The sequence below is a fragment of the Bufo gargarizans genome, chromosome 3 (assembly GCF_014858855.1).
Source record: "Bufo gargarizans isolate SCDJY-AF-19 chromosome 3, ASM1485885v1, whole genome shotgun sequence".
NCBI lineage: Eukaryota > Metazoa > Chordata > Amphibia > Anura > Bufonidae > Bufo > Bufo gargarizans.
The window spans coordinates 44903261-44916263 of record NC_058082.1 but is presented as its reverse complement, the minus strand read 5'-3'; the positions used below and the strand labels follow the sequence as shown (position 1 = coordinate 44916263).

The 13003-nt window shown below is 44.3% G+C and overlaps 1 protein-coding gene and 1 pseudogene across 2 annotated transcripts in view; one reads left to right on the top strand and one right to left on the bottom strand.

The window, feature by feature from the left end:
- FAM168A (family with sequence similarity 168 member A) overlaps positions 1 to 2727 on the top strand; it is a 70225-nt gene extending 67498 nt beyond the window's left edge. For both annotated transcript variants that reach the window (XM_044288195.1, XM_044288194.1), the window contains one exon: positions 212 to 2727. The gene's annotated coding sequence lies outside the window, so the exon portion shown is untranslated. The remainder of the gene's footprint in view (positions 1 to 211) is intronic.
- Positions 2728 to 9467: 6740 nt separating this feature from the next.
- LOC122931352 lies at positions 9468 to 11341 on the bottom strand (annotated as a pseudogene).
- Between the last annotated feature and the right edge of the window lie 1662 nt (positions 11342 to 13003).

The window sequence follows — 13003 nt, the reverse complement described above, 5'->3', positions numbered from 1 at the left end:
TGACCTCGTATAGCTCACACTAGAGATGGTGACATCAGAGATCGGTGATGTCACTTAAAGGGGATTTCCAGTCTTACAGAAATAAAGCTTAATTACTGTATAATAAATAAAGTTCTGCAATTTTCACACAGGTTTTGTTTCAGCTCCTCACCGTTTTTCAAGATCACTGCTTGCTGTCAGTGAATACTCTTAACTCTTGGCTGTCTTGCAGGTCCGGAGTAAAACCTTGTATGCAAACTGCTCAAGTCTTACATCGGTGCTGGAACAACCGGCCGACGGCACCAAGTTTGTCTACATGAACAAAACGACGAAACACAAAAGTGCAACGGTCACTTTAACTAATCTTTAGTGTTTTTTTTTGTTTAGTTTTTTTTAAGTTTTTTTGAAAAAAGCTGCTTTTTCTGTAACCTCTTTGGTTTTTCCCACACACCACCGCAGGCACAGCGTCTCCTCCACCATTTATCTAGACGCTCGTGCCGTCACAGGTTCCTCCACCTTAACCATCGTCGTAACTTTGTTTTCATCGAAGTCATTTTATTACACTAGACATTTCAAATATTTTTTTTATTTCTCCAAGAATCCTTTCATTAAAAAAAAAAAAACTGTCTTCCAAAAGCTAGAATTATGTCTAAACGATAACAGCATTGAGAACAGTTTAGTTTTTTTTTGTTTAGTTTTTTGTGATGGTTGTCATAAGAAAACTGCAATTTTTTTTTTTTTTGTGGTTTTTAAACGTGCAACGAATTTCAAGGCTGCTATACTAGTTTTTTTCATGTGGAAAAACTATCGGTATTATAATAAGAAGTTGTGTAATAGCCACCAGTTTGTGTAAAAGCACAAAAACACCTTCGTGTCTGTTATTTCATCGTTTTTTTTTGTTTTTTTGGAGGGCGTAAAAATCGCTATAGGGAGACTTCTACACTACCACAAATGTGCTGGGCAACCAGACAATCACAAATACACCCGCACCACTACTAAGTACCCGACATCTGGCGATGACGGCGGGCGCCAGGGGCCGCTCACGGTCAGGTTTTATTCTAGTTATGACATGTTGTATTTGTGAGACGTGTTGCAGTAGAAAGCCTGAGTGTTCTGTAGATAGAACAATACAGTTTGCATGTGTTTTTAGGCATTGAAGATTATTTAGTCATAAACCGCTAGTCCTCGGCAGCGCACCGGGGGGGGGAGGAGAAAAGACATTTTTTTCGAAAAAACGACTTCTCCTCACATCACCGGACTTGACGGTCACACGTTTTGATATTTGCCTAATCTACAGATAAGCAAGTATACAAAGCCTTAGTCTACGCCGTATTATTAGCCGGTTCCCGACTGTAGCCCAGTATTTATTTAGCAACGTCTTGTACGTGACTCCGCCCTCTGTCCCTCCCCTAGCGCACAGTCACTCTGTTACCTCAGCTTTGCACTGGATTTCCTAGACATCAGAATCGTAGAACCTCACATCCCAACTGAGCAATTCTGCAGTGATTATTATATATATTTTTTGTTTATATATTTTAGCACTGGGAAACAAAGCAATATATTTCATAATTGAAAGGAATCATCTAGCAGGATTACTATTTTTTAATAAAAGGTAGAATAAAAAAGAAGCATTACTCACCTCTCTGATCTCCTGCATTGACTACCCAAGTCTCCACTTCCTGCTTTTGGCTCATCATTCTGAAAATGCTAGCTCAGCCAATCAGTGCCTGCCGTGGTAACCCGCCTCAGCCAGTGATTGGCTGAGCAGCCATTTCCTGTATGTTGAGTGAGGAGCAGGAAGTGGAGACCCAGTAAGCATCGTAGGGGATCAGCGAGGTGAGTAATGTTTTTTTTGTAACCCATTCTGCCCCATATATATCTAAAATAAATTTTTTAATCCCTCTGGATGACCCTTTAGTGTAGAGCAGTGATTTGTGCTGCAAAACGACAACTCCCAACAGGTTTTGCAGTGTGGAGGTGCAGACCAGAATCCCATCAAGATTCACAGCTCTGGATGTAACTGGAGCATAATGTATGATGGTGAAATTGGTCAAAACCGGTAGCTAGAAATTTACTGCAGTGCTATGGTTGTGGATTCAAGTCCACCCATGGGCACCTGCAAGGAGTTTGTATGTTCTTTGCATGTTCTTAGGAATTTCCTTCAGGTATCTCCCCCCGCCCCCCCAACCATCAAAAACATCTTGGTAAGTTTATCAGCTTCCAGTGAAATTGACCTTGAGAGGGACACTTACCTTTTATAATAGGTCATTAGATCTTGGGTTGTCAGTGACAACAACCCTCGTCATTTGTAAATTGCATGTATGTAATATCAGGAAGCTGATGCTTCCCTTCACACTGGCGGCCATGTTTGGGGGGGTTGCCGGCGCAGGTGACTGTGGCTATAATGGGACGGCCTGGAGGAAGGTGTCGCAGGAACATAGGCAGAATTTGCATTGGTCCTGGGAACAGGCAGTGACATAATAGCAATAAATTCTTGCATTTCACCTGTTCAGATTCTCCCAGCTGGAAAGGTACTGTAGACGTACGCACAAACTTTTGCAAAGGTACATGAGTTCATAAAAATCAAGGTGTTGCGTGTAAAGGGATCGGGGATAAAGCAATACATTATGTGGGCACCGCAAGAAGTTTTTTTTTTTGTTTCCTCTTTAGTTTCTAAATGTAGGATTAAATTAGTGGATTTTCCCAAAAATGTAAAAAAATGCCTAAATATAACCTCTATCTATAAGCTCCCTGTGTCCTGTTATTACTTCTGCAGTATATATGGGCCTCTAACATGGGGGCAATCACTAACCAAAGGTATAAAGAGTTATCACTTCTCTCCACTGCCTGTGTGTCAGTTTTCACTGTCTCTGGCATTCTATTCATTGCTCGGGGATCAGTGACAGCAAAAGAGTGTTGAAAACTGTTGAAATGATGATGAACCGTGAATGTCGTTGTAGGGGGGACAGTGTAGGTGTTCTGTAATGGTGGGTAGCAAAACGTTAAACGTAAATTGCGGTAGATTTATTGGAATTAAAAGGAGAAATGTCAGTGTCTGCTGGAAACTTAAAGTGGTCCTACACAAAACATGGCGGGGGGGGGGGGGGTGTATTATAGAAGGGTTAGGGTTATAGAAGGGACCCCATCCTGATTGTTTCTTAGAGGGTCGCGTCTGGATTCATTAGCGGAAATAGTTTTCAGACCATCAAATATCAGATTAAAGGAATGTTGCCAGTTGTAGTGGAAAGCTCCTTTTAAAGGGGTTGTCCAGGTTCAGAGCTGAACCCGGACATACCCCCATTGTCACCCAGGCAGCCCCCATGACTTGAGCATCGGAGCAGTTCATGCTAAATCGCACAGGGCAAAGGCATTTTTAGGAGTTCCTGTGACGTACCGGGCTCTACATGGGGCTGCCAGGAAGCCCGGTGACGTCACCGGCACTGATGGGTGGCCTTTAGTGCTGCCCTAGCCAGTAAAACGACTAGGGCAGCGCTAAAGCCCTCCCATCAGAGTCGGTGACGTCACCGAACACATGGCCGGGTGGAAGCTTCCACCCGGCAGTGTGTTATGATAAACAAAAGGCTGCCTGGGTGAAAATAAGGGTATGTCCGGGTTCAGCCCTGAACCCGGACAACCCCTTTAAGAGTTTTATACAATAGAATCGACTATAACTATATTATACCATATTACACCTAACTAGCTAATTCTACACCGATCATTAGGTCACACGTTAAGAGCGTAGAGACCAAATTCTGGTGGGGATCAGTTGCACTCAAAGGATGACCCCTCTAAGTGCCAATCAAAAATTAGCTCCACCCACTAGGAGCCAAACTCCTGCTGTCTATTAGGAGTCAGACCTGTAAGGGTCATGTGACTTCCTTTGGCCCTGCTTATTGGCTGAGATGGCTCACAGGAGAGGAGGGGCATTTGTGAAGAGCTACATCCATCCCCCCCACCCCCTTGTAGGTTTCCTTTAAGAAACTGTTACAAATCCATCACTGTAATCATGAGCGTATTATACAGGGCGGTAGATGTTCTATGGCACTGGACAGTGTTATCTTCTAGGATGTCAGTATTTTGGGGCAACTCCAGCACAGAAGGGGGCAATTAATGGCGCCGGCCATACCCGAGGCAACATGTCCTCCAAAAGACTGGAGTGTTATGAATAAAGCTGCAGTGGTCGAATCAGTTACTGTAGTAGTAAATTCAGGTAGTTATGATTGTTCTGTCTGGTTGTATATGTCCACCTTATGTCCTTCTGTAAATGTCTTTGTAGGGTCCAGAATTCCCTTCCTCCTTTCGTTTTGCCACCTCTCCATTCACAGCCGCTGTGAGACCGGGTCAGGGGAGACATTTTTAATGGTAGATGTATAAAATCAGTGCGTAAGAGCTCCCCCTAGTGGTGGCCGCAGCCTGCCAGAATTTTGGCTGCATGAAAACGAGAGGATTTGAGCCTCCAGCCCGCCCCCTAGGAAGATATATTATGGAGTTAATAATGAGCAGGGGTGGACATTTACTTTAAATTTATATAGATTTTCTGCAAATCTGTACCACTGCTTATAGTAGACAAGCCCGATCTTTAGAGGAGGCCATTTACCTGCAGGTGCTCGCTCACACAGACCGCTCTGCTTTCGCGCGTGTTCTCCGCATTTGGAGACTCCTCAGTGGTATTCACTTTATTATTGGCCGTGTTCGACCCATATTCATCCTACCGTTCACCCTTCTCTTGATCTATGTCCATGTTGGTATTTGAGGGTCACACAGGAGCAGGAAAGGGATCCTCCTAAGGGCCGAGACGTGTCGAGTACTGACCAAATACAGAAGCGAAATAAGACAAAGAAAACCATTCCTTTATATTTTCGCACAAGACTGAAAAAACGTGAAAGTGTTCTCCAGCCTGGGGGTCTCCCATTGGTTACTAAACTACAACTCCTATCGTGCCCTGACAGCCACCATTGCTAGTCATATGTGTCCCATTGAATTTCCAAATATGGATGATAACATGACCACAAAGCTGCTACGGGACCCATCCTGCATCGGGTTCATACCGCTCCTGTGTTTCAATATGAAGAATTTTATTTTATTTTTTAACTTTTTCAATTTTTGGAAAGGTAAATAATAAAGGCAAAGATGGTTTCCGTTCAGTAAAGTGAATCTGTCGTCGCCGTTTAGCGGATTACTGCGCTGGATAGGGTTTTGGAACAGCCATGCAAACATCCCTCTATTGATGTGGACCGAGGCCTCAGTAGGGAGAGAATCCAGTATGGAGGAGCCTATTGGGTGATGTCAAAATGGGTCTCTCCCCTACATTCTCTGCCCTGCCTTCATTGACCGTTTCAATATACTGAGCAATCGTGGGACTGCACATGCGCAGTACTCTCCAGCCTATGTCTATCATATGTATGCGGTGCATCACTAACCCAGGCAGAATAATGCTACGCATACGCAAAATTGAACACAGACTGGACATCACGGTCTACGCACAAGATTGGACATGGGCTGGAGAGTACTGTGCATGTGCAAAAATGGATACATGGTGGAGACTACTGCACTTGAGCAAGATCGGGCACGGGCTAGAGCGTGCTGTGCATGCGCATAAATGGATACAGGGTGGAGACTGCAGTGCATGTGCAAAAATGGGACATAAGGGGACATACTCTATAAGATTTATAGAGTACTGTAAATGCGCAAAAATGGAGAGATTGGAGACTACTGCGCAAGATTGGACACAGGCTAGAGAGTGCTGCGTATGCACAAAAATTGATACAGGGTGGAGACTACTGCGCATGTGCAAGATTGGACACAAGCTAGAGAATGCTGTGCATGCACAAAAATTGATATAGGGTGGAGACTACTGTGCAAGATTGGACACAGGCTAGAGAGTGTTGTGCATGCGCATAAATGGATACAGGGTGGAGACTACAGTGCATGTGTAAAAATTGGACATAGGCTATAGAGTACTGTAAATGCACAAAAATTGAGAGATTGGAGACTACTGCGCAAGATTGGACACAGGCTAGAGTTCTGCGTATGCACAAAAATGGATACAAGGTGGAGACTACTGCTCATGCGCCAGATTGGACACAGGCCAGAGAGTGTTGTGCATGCGCATAAATGGATACAGAGTGGAGACTACAGTGCATGTGTAAAAATTGGACATGGGCTATAGAGTACTGTAAATGCGCAAAAATTTAGAGATTGGAGACTACTGCGCAAGATTGGACACAGGCTAGATAGTGCTGTGCATGCGCAAAAATGGATACAGAGTGGAGACTAATGTGCAAGATTGGACACAGGCTAGGGAGTGCTGCGCATGCACAGGATTTCTGCTGCGATGAGTGACGTCAGACAGCGAGGCGCAGGGAATGCAGACGGGAGACTGAGCAGCTGCAGTTATTGGGGGCCACCCACTGGGAACTCTTGGCCCATTTGCAAATTGGATAAAACCTCTTTACCTCCGTCGCCCCCTGTCCATTAGAGGTGTGATTGCTCGTCTGTCTCACACTGACCGGACGCTCTAATTAGTTCAATGGTGACAACGGCTCCGACAGAACATTGAACACGTCGCATCTTATATGAAGGGGGTTCAGAAGTAGTTGTATCGGTGCAGTACAACATATATCCCATAACTACACTGACCCTTATCTATATATATATATGATAATAATAAAACTATATATTTGCTTTAAACATACTGTAATGGCAGGACTTGAATGAAAAACGCATATTCATAGTTTTCTTGGCCCGAATGTTAGCGTCTCGGGGAACACGTGAACACTTCATGAGACTGATCGGCTTGTATTATGACGAGTATTTTCTCTTGTATTTTATGAGCAGTTAGTAATTTTGGTTTTTGCGTTTTTTTTCTTTTCTGTTAAGTAATTTATGACACTTTTCTTTTCTTTTTTTTTTTTTTAACCGTAAGTGTTATTTAAGTTTTGTTTGAGCAGTTGATGTTTATTATACTTATCTAGAGGAAATTTGTGCTTACAATTCATTTCAGAACACAAGACTGGGGGGCTTTCTAGTTTTGGGGCAGGAGCAGTGAATTATTAGATTTATTTATTTTTATTATTTTTTTGTTCCAACCGTATTGCCACTTTTGCAACCACAAAACCCGAAGCCTCTGTGGAACCGATCAATAATAAAACCCAATGGTGATCAAATTCAGCTCTGTAGAATACTGGGGTGTCCGGGTATTATACTGATGATAGGGATTGGGGTGGATTCACACGCGGCAGATTTGTTGGACTTCATCCAAATGGGGCTTACCGAAAACTGTCTGTGCAGAAACGACAGCAATCGCTTCTGAGAAAGTGATTTTCAGTCCCAGAAGAAAAAAAAATCTTCTGTGTGCACGTTTACTCTTATTCTTCTAGTATAACCAAGGAACTTACGCCGGGTCACCTGCCTATTCTCTGTTTTGCACCTTGACCAGCAGAGGACAGTAGATTATTATCCGGAGTCTAGAACTGGGAAACATGGCTGCTCTCCTCCAAAAAACAGCACCACTCTCCATGGTTTGTGCATCAAATTGAAGCTCTACTGCGTTCACTTTGGTGGAGCTCGGCTGCAGTACCTGATACTACCCATAGAGGGGTGTGGCACTGTTTTCGGAAGACAGCAGCCATGTATACCGTACTTGGTAATATACAAAAAATATACTTTCTTCCACAAACGGCGCTTCATCCTCCAGTGAGTTGTGCTGTAATACTGCACACAACCTGCGGACCGGTGAGGCACTGTTTTAGGAAATGAACCATATTTTTTTTTAATCCTGGACGATCCCATTAGTTTTCTTTTAAAAAATTAAATGAGATCTTGAAATAGATTTTTTTTTTTTTGGGGGGGGGGTTTATTGGGTGGGATGAAATAAATTAAGCAAAGTGTCTTCCAAGTATTGACATCCGGCTGCTCCCGGAGATGAACTGTGAAGGCCCGACGGTTCTTGTTTGTGAATATGAGGTGTAAATCTGTTTCTGTTATTTTAAAGATCATTTCTAGATCTCCCTGAAACATTTAAGCCAAGAGTTTGTATCTGTACGATATTTACTGTAAGATGTAGAACATTCAATAACTATTAAAATGTTTCCATAAAACCAAATCTCCGTTATTTAAGAGCTCTACCGCCAGCGGTCAACTCGTGTCCAGTCCATGTTAGGTCGGATTCTAAGGAGATCCGACTAGGCCAGTGATGGCTAACCTCCGGCACTCCGGCTGTGGTGAAACTACGACTCCCAGCATGCGCCATTAATTTCGATGGAGTTCTGAGAACAGCCAAGCAAATGTGCAGAGTCGTAGTTTTACTGCAGTTAGCCATCACAGGACTAAGCAATTGTCTTGGCACTTCGACCAATATGAGGCCTAATGCACATGGGCGTACTGGGGCTTCATACATCCTCGGCCTATGTGTGGTCCTCACAAGGGTTTTAAAAAATTCTGTATGAATTGAGCAACAACGAAAAATTGTGCTTGCCCATCTGACACTAATTTGAAGGTAGTTTACCCAACCAGGCAAGTAGAGATGCTGTACACTGGGTAGGACACTTAGCCGTCTAATTCGACCTTACTGCATTATATAAGACAGATTATAAAGTTCTGAGTGTAAGACTCATCAGGAGTGTCTGTAGCATCAGGTCTCTGCCTCTCCTTCCCCTCTCAGATCCAAGCTGAAAAAAACCTGCCCTAAGACATGCCGTAATTGGTGACATCGACAGTCCTCAGAGGCAAGCTCATTGATGCTGTTGTGTCAACTGGTCAGAGTCTTCGAAGCCTTGCCATGCCACAGATGTAGATGTGATGGAATTGGGAAACACCGCAAAAAATGTCATGTTACTGTGATGGATGAAAACAGGGTATTCCGATAAACAATGTCTTGTTTCCCGTCAGTTGATGATGAAAATTGCAAAACTGGAATACTCCTGTAAGGGTGATTGGGAAAGCTGTGCAGATTGCATGACCAAGAGATCTTTGTTTTTATCCCTGTGACAAGTGGTGGCCCCTTTGTGTTCAATGCCCAGGGCTCTATGCACTGAGTGCTTCTACTCTGGGTGACAGGTCTAGCATCCAATGAGGAGGCGGCTGGAGTTGTCACTTAGAGGAGAGGGGCCACCTCCTGGGCATTTGCAGTCCTGGCATCGGGGTGATTAAAAATGTTGACATCTAAACCATGTAACCTACATCACCATCTCTCCGGGTACTTCTAGTGTATTAAAAATGGTGAATTTATTTGTAAGTGAATACAAAAGCATTTCCTAAAAAATATATTTGATAGAAATAATATATAAAGCATAACAATATAATGTGACGAGTGATCACCAGTAAAACAGATAAAGTATTTAGTCACATTGAAAAAATAGACTTTGATATGTTACAATTACATCTGTGTACAAATATTCAGGAAACCTGCTCCTGACATATATTACATACAATGTTAAGTTCAGTCGGACAGTCCATATTACACACAGTCCATTCATAGATCAATATGGTTATTCTACCGCTTCAATAACGGGGCCTGTGCTGCTGCCCTGTCTTGCTTGGGCACTGCAGCTGGTACCAGGCATTCCTCCTGGCATCCCACTTGCGGTGACTCCTTGGTACAGTTTACTGGTGATGGGATTGCACACCTTTTCCAGCTCCTTCTGCTGATGGACGTACTCCTCCTTTCTCAGCCAACTGGTTCTTGTCCGGCCATGATAGGGTCTCACTACATTTTTCCATAATGCTCTTCTTATCCGCAGGACTTTTCTTGTTCTTCACATTGTCATCTTCCACCACGCTCTTCCTATTGAAGATGTAAGCTTCCAGGCAGTTCTTAGCAGCAATCTTCTCTCTTTGGACATTATCATCCTCCTTATTCTTCCCAGCCTCCTGCATCATCTTCTCAATCTCCTCTTTGCTTAGTCTGCCCTTGTCATTGGTGATTGTGATTTTGTTCTGTTTACCCGAGCTTTTGTCCATGGCGGAAACGTTGAGGATACCGTTGGCATCTATATCAAAGGTCACTTCAATCTGTGGCTCTCCACGTGCCGCTTGAGGTATCCCGCTCAATTCAAACTTGCCAAGAAGGTTGTTATCTTTGGTCATTGCTCTCTCACGCGCAAACACCTGGATGAGGACTTCTGTCGGGTTGTCAGAAGAACTGTCATCACTCCTCCAGCTGAGAGTGGCGCCACATCTAGTAGCAGAAGATCCTGGACCTTCTCAGACTTATCGCCAGTTAAGATGGCAGCTTGCACAGCAGGTCCATATGCTACAGCTTCATCAGGGTTGATGCTTTTGTTCAGCTCCTTCCCATTGAAGAAGTCTTGAAGTAGCTTTTGCACCTTGGGTATACGCGTAGATCCTCCAACCAAAACAATGTCATGAATCTGGGACTTGTCCATTTTGGCATCTCTGAGAGCCTTTTCTACTGGATCAAGGGTTCCCCTAAAGAGGTCTGAACATAGTTCCTCAAACAAGCCCTAGTGATGGAAGTGTAGAAGTCAATGACCTCATACAGAGAGTCAATCTCAATGCTGGTCTGGCTGCTGGAGGAAAGGGTTCTCTTGGCTCTCTCGCAGGTCATCCTGAGCATTCTCAAAGCTCTCTTATTCTGGCTGATGTCCTTCTTTGCTTGCGTTTGAATTCTTCCACAAAGTGATTGACCATACAATTATCAAAATCCTCACCTCCCAGATGGGTATAACCAGCTGTGGCCTTTACTTCAAAGACCTCATCATCAATGGTGAGAATGGAGACATTGAATGTGCCCCCTCGTAAGTCGAAGATCAGGACGTTACGCTCTCCACGGCTTCCCATGTCCAAGCCGTAAGAAATGGCGGCTGCCATGGGCTCATTGATGATTCTCAGCACATTTAAACCGGCTGCGACTCCTGCATCCTTGGTGGCTTCACGTTGGGAATTATTGAAATAGGCCAGTACCGTAATAACAGCGTTTTTCACAGGCTGACCTAGATGAGCCTTGGCTGTCTCCTTCATCCTCAACAAAACCATGGAGGAGATTTCTTCAGGAGAAAAGGTTTTGTGTTCTCTTTTGTACTCCACCTTTTACTTTAGGCTTTCCCCCATCACTTACCACATGGAATGGCCAGTGCTTCATGTCAGACTGCACCACCGGATTGTCAAATTTACGGCCAATCAGGCTCTTGGCATCAAAGATGGTGTTCTGTGGGTTCATGGCCACCTGGTTCTTGGCCGCATCGCCAATCGGTCTCTCTGTGTCGGTAAAGGCCACGTAACTTGAGGTGGTGCGGTTGCTTATCAGCTGGCCGAGGAGAATGCAGCCAAAGTGAAGGAAGGAAATAAAAGGAGATTTGATCTTCGGGTAAGATACCCAGAATTGAGCCCTGGTGCCGACCATTTTTCGGGTCCGCATCCGAGCTGCAGTTGTTTGCGGCTTGGGTGCGGACTCATTCACTTCAGTGGGGCCGCAAAAGATGCGGACAGCACTCCGTGTGCTGTCAGCATCCTTTTCTCCGTTCTGTGGCCCCGCAAAAAAATATAGCATGTCCTATTCTTGTCCGTTTTGCGGACAAGAATAGGCATTTCTACAATGGGCCGCCCGTTCCGTTACGCAAATTGCGGAAGGCACATGGACGGCTTCTGTTTTTTGCGGATCCGCGGTTTGTAGACCGCAAAAAAACGGAACAGTCGTGTGCATGTAGCCTAATACTGAGGCTCTAACCTGGCTGGAGGCACTGATATACTTCACTTATGTTCCCACTCTTCCATTCAGTGAAGGCTCTAGGTCCCATTATACACACAGGTCAGCGCCAGAGTCTGTGGTGGTAGGGATATTACTCATTACCCCCCCCCCCCTCCCCCACACACACCCCCACACCAAATAGGGCTACATTTGGAGGCACTGCTGAGGTAAAGAAGTGGGAATAGTCATTGATATGGAGAAGCGATATGGCTCAGAGGGGCACCTCCCATTAGCTGGTACATGGGATTACTCACCTCCTGTTCCCCCCACTGGTTCAGGTTAAGGAAGAACCCCGGTCAGCCATTTACCGCAAAAGTCGCACGTTCTATTAAAAAGTCTCATAAGATAAGCATGGTCCTCACTGGAGTGAAATTGCGACTTTTTAAATAGTCCCAATAGTAAATCTGTCTAGAGATTCATTTACATAAGAAAACACGCCCACTTTCAGAAAACTGGCGAGCATAGTGCAGAGCAGAAAAAAGTCGCTAATTTGTGCGCAGTTTTAGCGTGTGGGACTTTTTCACTCCATTATTCTGACCTGAGCTAATGATAAATCTGGCCCATTGAGTCAGAGCCATGCGGGACAGAGCTGCAGAAAGGAGGACATCTTATGCCTATAGAAGTCTAAGGCAAGTGGCATGTGTAATCTTTATAACTAGGAGGAATAGATAAGCAGAGCTTCGAGTATCTATATCCTTAAGCTCAGCTAGTGAGGCTGGAGTGTATAAGAATAGATCGCCACCTGCTTCTCTTTATCTCCCGCACACAGAGCCGGTAGTTTTGCTCTGTGTTACTTATATATTCACAGAATCTAGCTAGTGATTGTAGTAAGGGATCAGTATATAGTTCAGGGTAGTGATAGTTAGAGGCCCGGTTGCACTTGTAGATTAGTTGTCAGGCCTGCATCTACTACTGTTGCTGCCCTGTTTGCTGCTTGGAAGAAATCCTTTCATCATCATCTGATCGGCTGTCTGTCATCTCCTGGAAGAATCCTGGATCCACAGTCATCTACAGGGGCCTCTGCACCTGGATCATATCGTCTGTTGTCTGGAGGTATCATGCACAGGACTATATATATATATATATATATATATATATATATATAAAAAAACATCAGATTGGTGCAGGATCTCTGGTTATTGCAATACTGCTGCGTTCTCCGTATACCGCATGTATGTACTATTATCATTCTTACTGTTATAAAGTTACTGTTATGACCTTTATGTGGTATCTGTAACGGATCTCCTGGCACCCCGACTGGGTACCTCCATTGATGAATTCTCCTAGTGCTTCCCGAGGACTCCAAGCACTCCACTC